This window comes from Magnolia sinica, chromosome 3 (genome assembly GCF_029962835.1).
Source record: "Magnolia sinica isolate HGM2019 chromosome 3, MsV1, whole genome shotgun sequence".
NCBI lineage: Eukaryota > Viridiplantae > Streptophyta > Magnoliopsida > Magnoliales > Magnoliaceae > Magnolia > Magnolia sinica.
Window position 1 is genome coordinate 74,514,391 of NC_080575.1, and position 11,935 is coordinate 74,526,325.

The following is an 11,935-nucleotide window of genomic DNA, read 5'->3' on the forward strand; positions in this document are numbered from 1 at the left end:
TCAACTCTCTCTCTCCCTACCCATCTCTCTTTTACCAAAATTTCCAATAAACCCATAGCTCTTCATCCCCTTCCGTACAACACCCATTTTACCCATCTGTAATGCCCTGATTTTCAGGACCCGAGTATATGACCCGTGTCCCAAAAACTCGAGTGTTAACTTTAAAGGATGGTCAGATATAATATTTTTCATTTATTAGAGTAAGCAAATGAGCGTAGTGTGGACAAATCGACATAAAGGAAAATTTCATTATTATTCAAATATGCCCATAATGACTTATACAAACTAATGTCTCCAAAATTAACAAATACAAGAATTACATGATCTAATACATGAGAAATAATAGAAATCATATAAATATAAGCCGCAAGATCACACAGCTCCTCCAAGCATACAATCAAGCATTCCTGGTGATCGTATCCTGCTCCTTATCAAGTCTGAACATGCATATCACTTAAGCCACCTGTACTGCCTGTACGGTTTTATATTTGATGGATGAGTGGCTAACTCAGTGTGAATTCCCCTCAAGATTACACACCGCCGCATTAGGTAAGAAATAGTATAAAACATATAGACAATCAAAACAGAGTAAATGCAGTCTTGTTAGATGCATGGATGCATGAATGTAATGATCGACCCAGGTAAAACATCCAGACGGTCTGTGCCCTGGGTAAAACATCCAGACGAGCAATGTCTCGAGAAAAACATCCGGACGGACATTGGGGTCGTCACTCAGGGATAAGACTGGTCATCAGCGCAACATTCAGCGTAATCACAGGGCATGATAATCCGAGTCAATATCATCATTGAATGACTGGTCATAAGCGCAACATTTAGCGTAATCGCAGGGCAGAGTGATCCAAGTCATCGAAATATGCCATCTACGCATGATTAGCCAAGTCATTATTAGTACATTTACAACCAGCCAATTTAGGTAAGCTCAAAGGTCACTACGGGGAGCACATGGCCCAGCGTAGGCCGACAGCTTGGGCATAGTGTCCCATTGCCACCATCCCTAGCCCTTGAGACTACCACCTTAGGATATTAAATGGAACCCCATCGATTAGTGACCAATCACATTACAATATATAGGGCTTACCATCGCATGGTTACACAGAATAAAACATCGAACCCATATAGGGAAATACTAGAACAAAGCCACATAGGGCGATATCAAAGTAGGCCACATAGGGCCGATATCAAAACCATACGATAAAGACCATCCTTAAAAACCATTGGGCACAACAACCCTGGATGGTAGGCCCACATCAATGGTCCATCTAGACCACCACTCAATAACCACCAAGTCAAAGGTCCATTACGATCACAACTTGTCAAGTTACATCCCAAGTATGGGTGTACATTCATATGTGGTAATTTCCCACTAATGTACCAGTTTAAGTTCCATAAGCAATCCACAAGCATGAACAGTTATACAGGATAATCATAAAGCATATAATACAACAATTCAATTTCCACTAGCTAACACATGTGATTATAAAGAGAGATCAATTATGAATTTAAATAACAACCATAACTTAAGCTAATGAGAAGATGGAAAGCTCAAAGGGAAGAATCATCACCTCATGCATCGAATCGCCAACTGGGGTTGCTACGAAGCGCGTGCACCCTCTGGATTGAATCCCACCATGGATTGTGAAGTTGTACATCAGATCAGGTTTCTACAAAGTATTTAAGGTCAAGGTTAATATGACCTAGGGTTTAGGTTACTTATTTTTAGAGTTTTATTCTAAAGTCTAGTCCCATACTTAGATTTTAGGATTTTAATGTAAAGTTTAGGGCTTCATCTTAAGATTTAGTTTTAGGTTTAGATTATGGAATTTGAACTCTATTTCGTGTGGCCATTAATGGTATTGTTAATGGGAGTAATGAATGAGTAAAATTAATAAATAAATTAGTTGTAAATTTTAAGAATATTACAACGGCTAATATTATATTAAATTATCTAACAACACACGAATAATGATACTAATAGTGACTCATGAGAGTAATAACAACGGTAAAAGGGACCTATAATGATATCTTAGAGAACAACTTATTAATTTGTATGATTAAGATCATAACTTATGGTTTAGGTTACTTAGACTCAGGATTTCATCCACTAACCTAACTTTAGGCTTTGGCCTAGAGTTTAGAAATCAAATTCATATAATTAATTCATATGAATTTTAGAATGAAGTAAAAGTAGATAATAATTTCCTATTAATGCTATCAATGTTAATCTTATTGTTAATAACCTACACTGATAAAAGGTATAGCATGATAAATGTTTGTACCTAATGCTCATAATAACTAACACTAGCAGAATTAACAAATAGTTAGCCATATTTAATAATCGCAATAATTATAGCCACATTAATGATGGTAATAAATACTAAGATTTGATAATTACAGCCTTTGATTATAATAGCTAGTTATAGCATAAATAACTTACCAATGTTCTAATTAAAATTCCAATACAAGGTTTTTTAGAGAAAACGCACCTGTAATTCATTTGACTTGAATCAACACAACTTGGCATTTGAGTTGCCTCAGCTCAACTCTCTCAATCTCACCTTCTCCTTCTTCTTTCTTTTCTTTCTTTTCTCTTTCATTCCTCCATTCCTCTATCCCTTGCTAGGATGTCCAGCAATGGGTCTGGACAGACCAACCCAGCTTGACTCGCTCAAACTCGATGAGTTGACTCAGTTTGGGCCGGACAGCCCATCTTCTTCTCCTTCATTTTCTCTCTTCTCTCTCTCTCTAGAATCTCTCTCTTTTCTATTTCTTTCTTCTTCTTCTTCTCTTCTCTTGCTTTATCTGGAAAACTCCAGCAAGGAGGCTGGCGAGACCCAACACAGGTGAGTCAAGTCAACTCGCTTGCCATGCAACCCACCAACCGATCCTGCTTTCTCTCTTTCTATTACATGCCCCTATACTCTCCCTGGTTTTTCACAGGGTCTGGGACAGACCAAACTCGCACCTAGCTCGAGCTAACCCCGACTCCAATCGCCTAGCTCAACCCAGCGAGTTGAGCAGTCGCACCAACGACTCGGTTGGGTTGAGCCAATGCCGCACACAAGCACACACACTCCACATTTCAATTGATGGAAGGGATGCTTGGCAGGCCTGAATCCTACCAGACATGCAACTCAGCTAGGTCAGCTCGACTCAATGAAGGCAGAAGATGCTGGCGAGTCGGGTCCCCTTGACTCGGCAGTGAGTGCAACAGTTGCCCTTGCCCTCTCCCTCACTCTCTCCCACTGTTTCTCTCTTTTTCCCTTCCCCTGTTTTTCTCCCTCCTTCTCTTCCTCTCTATCTTCCTCTCCTCATTCTTTTCTTCCTAGCCGCACTCAGACATGGCCAGGTACATCCGAACCCTCCTGTAACATGGCAGACCCGACGAAGAAGAAGAAGAGCTCCAATGGTGTTTTCACACCGGACTCATATCCCTCTGAACTTTCTCTTCTGGACGACCTAGATGGGCCATATGAAGCTTATAGACAAGTTTTTTTGAAGGTCGGAGGTGGTTAGGCAGATGGGTTCTAATGGAGGAGGTCTCATCCGGGCTTTCTCTCGGACGGCCACAAGAGGTGGAGAGAGAGAGAGAGAGACGTTGCTCAATCCTCTCTTTATTAGCACTGTCCTAGTGATCCTAGACTGTTGGATCTGTAACAGATGGCCTGGATTGAAAATCGGATGGCAGCAGCCTCCAACGTCTAGCAAAACCAATATCGACAGCGGTTTTAGCTTCCTGTGGGTGGAAACTCTCTCCCACGCGGAGAGCCATCGGACGGCTGGGATTTTACCTTAATGAACGACCCAGATCAGCTGAAAACTCCTCACATGGATCGCCAAGCTGGCGGCAGCAGGGGCAGTTTCCATTTTTGGAAACGTGGTTTTTCGTGGTCTATAAGCGCCTGGATTCGTGTGCTTGAACACGTGCCGAATCACGTGAAGTTTGTGGGTTATGGTCGAGCCCACGCTGTTAATATGATGGGCGGTTTGGATTATGGACGTGACCACGGATGGTGGGCCACTGAAAGTAAAAGCGGACATCCGTCCGACCGCTGTTTTCAAACAGAAAGAGAGAGGGAAATCCCTCTGTTTATAGAATTTTCGGTCAAAGGAGTTCTGACCGCTCCTGGTAGTTCGGTGCATGTCCTGCACGCTGGCTAAGGTGCACACGCACCTCAGTGTGGGGTCCATCTCGTGTTTGTGATAGATCTACACTATCCATTAGGTTCATCCACTTATATAAGACCATGATCTCGAGAATGGGGCTGGACTAAATCTTAAGTGGGTCATACAGATTGATTTTACGTTTAACTTATGGATTCCTGCTGGTTTGTTGGTCGGATCATTCTAGATTTAATTGTGAGCAATTAAAATGGTCCCAGGGGTCATGTGAGGCTCTTATAATGTATTCCTAACCATATACTAACATTGACTTTAATTTTATAACTATCATTGTTTTATCTTACTAAAAATTACATTAGTCAGTAAGTAAGAATTTGTTATATATAATTCATGTTATCACATATTGTTAATATATTTAATTTATGTGAATATTAGCGAGAAGGAATGAAGGTTAATATGTATTATTTGGGCGTTGTTTGTACAATTTTATACGTCTTAAGTTTTAATCTTATAAATAATGTTAGAGCATTTGAAGTATGTCATTAATCATACCTATATATGTAAGATGTGGGCTACTCATTGTGTATTATTTTGCTACATACCCTTATGTTAGGGTTACTTGCATTAAGGTGAGCTATGACTCATGAACCTCTAATTACTAAATCATGATTTGTTGGGCGTTCCAACATTCCAATGATTTGATCGACTATTATTTAATTATCTACAACCTTTGAGATCCTAAGGAATGTCTAGGAATGATCAGGGAGTTGGATGTGAAATTAGACAACTTGATGTAACGACCTTGGAATTTTCTGTGCTAATCTTTCCTTAAGTAGTTGTTTTGGGGTGATTAGCGCTTTACTAGATTGCTTGTGGAATTCGCATCAATCACTTTAAATTGTATCTGCATGGCTCTAAATGTGTAGATTAGTGAGCGCTACGTTACTCTGAAATTTGGGATCCATCGCTAAATCTAGTTGTTCTGGGGATTTTTTGGAAGATCTGGATCGGACCTGGACCGCGCGTCGAAAGTCCGATGGCGATGATCTTAGGCTGTTGCGGTCACCGAGTTGGGCTTGACCATCTCCTCGAAAATCAAGCCCATGTGATGTTCTGGGTCGATTTGCTTGAGCTCGGAGTGAAGAGTGTGAGAACGGTTGGAATTTATTAAGCTTTTATTGAAATCTGAGTCGTATCGCTTGCGCGACGATTTTAAGCTATCTGACCGTTGGATTCTGACCCAATTTCACCCTCTGATCAGGATAGTTGGCACAGGCATATCCTAGTGCTTCTGGACCTGATCGAGTTTCCGTGACCGTTGAACTGAGTGTGGTCCGCCACGGCTGATCTAAAGAGCCGGTCGGTATGAAAACTCAGCTTGACCTAGATCCATGGTCAAGGAGCTTAAGTCCGACCTTTCGTGGTTATAGGCCCACCAGAAGTGCTTCGTTGGATCGAGGAAGGCTTACTTTAGTTATAACCTAAGTATACCTTGACCCTGGGGTTATTTTCATCAAAATAGGCCTATTTATAGTCCTTAAACCCTAGCCCTCTTTTCCATACGATTTTCTCTAACCCTAGCTTGGAAAGAGAGTGGAAAAGAGAGAGAAAGTGAGAGAGATAAGTTGGTGAATCACCTTGGATTCTTCCTTGTTCATCTTCATCTTTGAACCTTCACTTTGAATCGTTCTCCCGACGATTCTGAGTTCTTTTGGGGTAAGTTAACCTAACCCTAACCTGTGTTAGAGCTTAGATTAGACTTGGTGTTGTTGTATCTCATTTCTATCCTTATTTTAGGGTATTCTAGCGCCGTTGACGAAGACAACTCATCTAAATCAGTTCGGTGGTTCATTCTTTGCTTAAGGTGCGGACTTTAAGTGTATAGGTTACGGTTTTCAAGGCTTTCAATCCCAGTTAGTGATTTATTCTTGTTATGGATGAGATTTCACATGCCAAATGTTGTGTTTACATTGCTTTCCTTATATGCATGTGCTATATTGAGATTTGTGTATTCTAAGTGTATTTATAAAGTACCGTATGCATATAAAATATGCACTTGTGTTTGCCATGATTATTTGTCCTGTATGTATGCTAAATGCATGTATGACGACTCCTTGGTAAAAGGAATTGTCTAAGTGCATGTATTCCAACATACGCCATGTATGTTGTTCCATGTATGCTAAGTGTTGGTAGAAATGCATGAATGATCTAAATGTAACTGATTACACTAAATGTGGGCGTTGAGAAGTGATTCTCAATACTCTTATGGATGCACATGTTTTCCTTTATGCAGTTACATTCCAAGTTATTTAAATTCAAGCATTACCTATGCTTACATGTATGTTAAGTTGTTATTTCTTCAAGTGATGATGTACCATGATTTGAGTTATTGTTCCATTACTGTTTTACATTCCATATGAGTATCTGTAGTAGTGTAAGGTGTTTGGGACTATGCTTTAGTCCAGGAAATCGGTAATTGACCCTATATTCGTGGTTGAGATTACTTTCGCCATGTATGACGTATTAGACGAACCCGAGTCGTATTAGAGTTATCGGCAGTGGTTTGGCCATGCGGAGTGTTTGCGCACTCCATGTCGCTCAATTCGACGTGCGCATGTGCTAGTCGAGTTCGTCAAGTAACCGGATTGTCCGTTGTATGTTAACCATGTATGGACGCTACTGCTTGAATCTAGGGTACCGAACTTACCAGTGAAATCCTAATAACCATGGTACCTGATCCGCTAAGACTCATGAGCTGGACATGGTGGTATGGGACACCGTGGTCGAGCTGTCGGCCTACACTGGGGTGACGAGCCTCCCCGTAGTGACCAGTGAGCAACTAAACTCGTGAGCTGATTATGGTGGTATGGGACACTATATTCGTGCTGTCGGCCTACATTGATTGGTGACGAGCCCTTTGTAGTGACCTCAAGCATACCTAGATACCGCAAGGAGGTGACGAGCCGATCTGTGGTAGTAAGGGCATGAAAGGCGTGCATTGATTGGTGACGAGCCCTTTGCTACGACCTCAACTATATGATCGTATGAGATGTCTAGGATTGACGACCATAGTATGGATCACTGTTTGGATGGTGATATGAGGAAGGTATCTTAGCTTCCCAATCCTGTTGTGTGAAATGGACTAATAATAACTTGGTAATCATATCCATGCACCGCATTTGCATGTGCTTTGTAGATGTGGCGCACTTTGAGGCGATGTCATGCGTAACGTAAGATGAAGACGCTGAGGGTGTACGCGTGAGGGCACGCATCATACCGCATTCATACTTGCATTAACAAGAGTACTTAGGATTTATTTAATTGTCCTGCTTTATCATTACTGTTTGATTGAACTGATAACATGTTAACCAGTGCCTTATTGTTCCACTGAGTTAATCACTCACTCCCACATTTCTGGGGCGGTGTTACACACCCACCAGACTCTGTCTTAGGCTCTGATGTTGCAGATGTGGATGCGACGTCTGAGGCAGAGCGGGAGCTAGATGACGACGAGGCTGCCTTCTCCTATATGCAGTTTTCAGACGGGTTCTAGCGAGCCTGGGTCTGTTGCGCGGGATCTCTGGGATTATATTTTTGGAACTGAAATGATGTAATTTATACTCGAATTTTGTTGCATAACACTTTCCTACGATCTGGCTTGTATATGTAGTTCAGGGATTTACACTTGTACACATATTTTCCTATAAGTCTTCCGCTTGCTTTATTCACTTGTCCCTGAATCATATCTGTGTTTTGGCTTAATCTATTCTATGTTTTATGCACAAATACAGTCAACATACATCTCTCATTAATTATGTTGCATAAGTGATGTTTTGGAACTCAGGAGCTGAGTTATGCTCAACCCCCGAATTTCTGGGCGTTACACTTGATCTGAGCTTTTAAATGATGGATCACCCTATGAGACATTGTAAAACATCGTGAGTGGTGGATTTCATGACTCGGCTTTGTATGTTCGAAATTCAGTTAGATTTGTCCATCAGTGGAGTTGGGTTTAGACTAAAATGAACGTGAATGCTTACTTAAGCCTAGTTTGTGTTTATGCTAAGTTTGGTTATACGGTAACACCTGAGTATTGGAAAGTACGAGGTGTTACAATCTACCCCCCTTAACAGAAATCTTGTCCCGAGATTTGTTAGGTGTACCCCTAAATGTTAACATTTCAAGTTGTAATTTTATTTCAATAGTGGACTCTATTTTCATTTGTGCAATCACGCCCCTTACTGTTAATAAGCTATATTTAAACATACCACATCCCTTAAGAATCTAATCTAGCGTATCAATCTCTACTAATCGTTTGGAACTGTTCTAACATTAACCAATATTAAGAATTTATTTAACGGTTTATCTTCATCCAGTGTCCTATCACCTTTACTAAGATTACACGTTTGCTTAGGCGACCGCTATTAACAATATCTTATCTTTTCCTTCTTTTTCTTCTACCCTTAATGATAATCCCCACTATCTAAAGTACAGTATGATTTTCTAGTTTCCCGTGTTCGAGCTGTCACAGACAAATGGTTGTGGTGGGTTTGAGTCCAATACATCAATCCTTCGCTTACGTAAATCAAAGGATTTTCTGTATCAGTCCCTAATCCTAGTAAATCTCGATCTTCTGCCTGATCAGGGCATTGAGATCATTAGAATCTGTTAGGATATGGGGTCCGGATCAAACCGCATACACGTCGCATACACATGATTGCATCAGTCCATGATCCCGATTATTCTAGACTCATGGGGAGCATCTTGTAATCATCTAATGAAAGCGCCCAAAATTTACGTGAATAGATGCGAGCGACCATCATGCTTCCAGTGCGCACTCTGATTATCTAAGTACTACTTGAAAATTTCAAGGCAAGGATTTCTACCTAAGACCTAGGTTTAAAAGTTGTCAAGTCCATTTAAGACTTCTAATATAATTTCAGTATGCTTAGCCTAGGGTTGAAATTTTACCTTATAAGATCATGTAACTTCGCCTCTACTTAATTCTTACGTGCTAAAATTTGTGGGAAATATCATTCCTAAGCAAAGAGATGTGTTAGGAAGTTCATGCTGCGATTCTTAATACGATTCCTTAAGTTTAGAAAACATTTGTTTTCGGTCAAGTGTTCAATATGGTGGTTAAGGAAATTTCTACAGGCCTAAGTTCAATCCATTTGCTGATTACTACAAGAGTGTGATTCATAGCTATGAAATTCTTAGGAAAGTTCATATCCTAGATTTCTAGAAAATTTTCATTTGGAAGTCAAGCAGAAGGAATGTCCTTATCTACTCTTGTGTACACCATAGTGAGTATTTTGTACATATGTTTAATTCCTATGTCCAAACAACTATTTTGGCAGTTTACAAGGGAACTAAAGTCTTCATTCCTATGTTTGAATGGCTAAACCTAAAATTTTCCAAGAGGCCTAAACTTATTTCTAAGTTCTTCAGTCCTCCAACAATTTCTAAGGGGCCTAAAATTTTGAGTTACTATATTCTCAAATTTCTCCTAGCTACAAGGGGGAAATTCACAGAAGTACAAATGGTTACTCTAATAATTGTTAAAGGGACCTAAGTTTGGGTTTCTACGTTCTCTAAATTTCCCTAAGTCTAAGGGAGATTTACCTAAGTTCAAATTTCTAGTTTCCAATATTCTAACTTGAGACATTTTAAAGCTTGTATAAGATCATTTCCCAAGGCCAAGTTTGTCCAAACTATGCTCTAATACCAACTTGTAACGCCCCAATTTTCAGGACCCGAGTATATGACCCGTGTCCCAAAAACCCGAGTGTTAACTTTAAAGGATGGTCAGATATAATATTTTTCTTTTATCAGAGTAAGCAAATGAGCGTAGTGTGGACAAATCAACATAAAGAAAAATTTCATTATTATTCAAATATGCCCATAATGACTTATACAAACCAATGTCTTCAAAATTAACAAATACAAGAATTACATGATCTAATACATGAGAAATAATAGAAAGCATATAAATATAAGCCACAAGATCACACAGCTCCTCCAAGCATACAGTCAAGCTTTCCTGGTGATCGTACCCTGCTCCTTATCAAGTTTGAACATGCATATCACTTAAGCCACCTATACTACCTGTACGGTTTTATATTTGATGGATGAGTGGCCAACTCAGTGTGAATTCCCCTCAAGATTACATACCGCCGCATTAGGTAAGAAATAGTATAAAACATACAGACAACCAAAACAGAGTACATGCAGTCTTATTAGATGCATGGATACATGAATGTAATGATCGACCTGGGTAAAACATCCAGACGGTCTGTGCCCTGGGTAAAACATCCAGACGGGCAATGTCCCAGGAAAAATATCCGGACGGACATTGGGGTCATCACCCAGGGATAAGACTGGTCATCAGCGCAACATTCAGCGTAATCGCAGGGCATGATAATCCGAGTCAATATCATCATCGAATGACTGGTCATAAGCACACAATTCAGCGTAATCGCAGGGCAGAGTGATCCAAGTCATCGAAATATGTCATGTATGCATGATTAGCCAAGTCATTATTAGTCCATTTACAACCAGCCAATTTAGGTAAGCTCAAAGGTCACTACGGGGAGTACATGGCCCAGCGTAGGCCGACGGCTCGGGCATAGTGTCCCATTGCCACCATCGCCGGCCCATGAGATTACCACCTTAGGATGTTTAATGGAACCCCATCGATTAGTGACCACATTACAATATATGGGGCTTACCATCGCATGGTTGCATAGAATAAAACATCGAACCCATATAGGAAAATACTAGAATAAAGCCACATAGGGCGATATCAAAGTAGGCCGCATAGGGCCAATATCAAAACCATACGATAAAGACCATCCTTAAAAACCATTGGGCACAACAACCCTGGATGGTAGGCTCACATCAATAGTCCATCTAGACCACCACTCAATAACCACCAAGTCGAAGGTCCATTACAATCACAACTTGTCAAGTTACATCCCAAGTATGAGTATACATTCATATGTGGTAATTTCCCACTAATGTACCAGTTTAAGTTTCATAAGCAATCCACAAGCATGAACAGTTATACAGGATAATCATAAAGCATATAAGACAAAAATTCAATTTCCACTAGCTAACACATGTGATTATAAAGAGAGATCAATTATGAATTTAAATTACAACTATAACTTAAGCTAATGAGAAGATGGAAAGTTGAAAGGGAAGAATCATCACCTCATGCATCGAATCGGCAACTGGTGTTGCTACGAAGCGCGTGCACCCTCAGGATTGAATCCCACCATGGATTGTGAAGTTGTACGTGAGATCAGGTTTCTACAAAGTATTTAAGGTCAAGGTTAATATGACCTAGGGTTTAGGTTACTTATTTTTAGAGTTTTATTCTAGAGTCTAGTCCCATACTTAGATTTTAGGATTTTTATGTAAAGTTTAGGGCTTCATCTTAAGATTTAGTTCTAGGTTTAGATTATGGAATTTGAACTCTATTTCGTGTGGCCATTAATGGTATTGTTAATGGGAGTAATGAATGAGTAAAATTAATAAATAAATTAGTTGTAAATTTTAAGAATATTACAACGGCTAATATTATATTAAATTATCTAACAACACATGAATAGTGATACTAATAGTGACTCATGATAGTAATAACAACGGTAAAAGGGACCTATAATGATATCTTAGAGAACAACTTATTAATTTGTATGATTAAGATCATAACTTATGGTTTAGGTTACTTAGACTCAGGATTTCATCCACTAACCTAACTTTAGGCTTTGGCCTAGAGTTTAGAAATCAA

The 11,935-nt window shown here is 39.8% G+C and overlaps 1 long non-coding RNA gene across 1 annotated transcript; it reads right to left on the minus strand.

Annotated features, from left to right (window-relative positions):
• Positions 1–236: 236 nt before the first annotated feature.
• LOC131238555 (uncharacterized) lies at positions 237–10,383 on the minus strand. The gene is made up of 2 exons (XR_009167919.1): positions 10,249–10,383; positions 237–463 (listed from the first exon to the last, which is right to left on the minus strand). It is a non-coding gene; the product is annotated as an uncharacterized LOC131238555 (long non-coding RNA).
• Between the last annotated feature and the right edge of the window lie 1,552 nt (positions 10,384–11,935).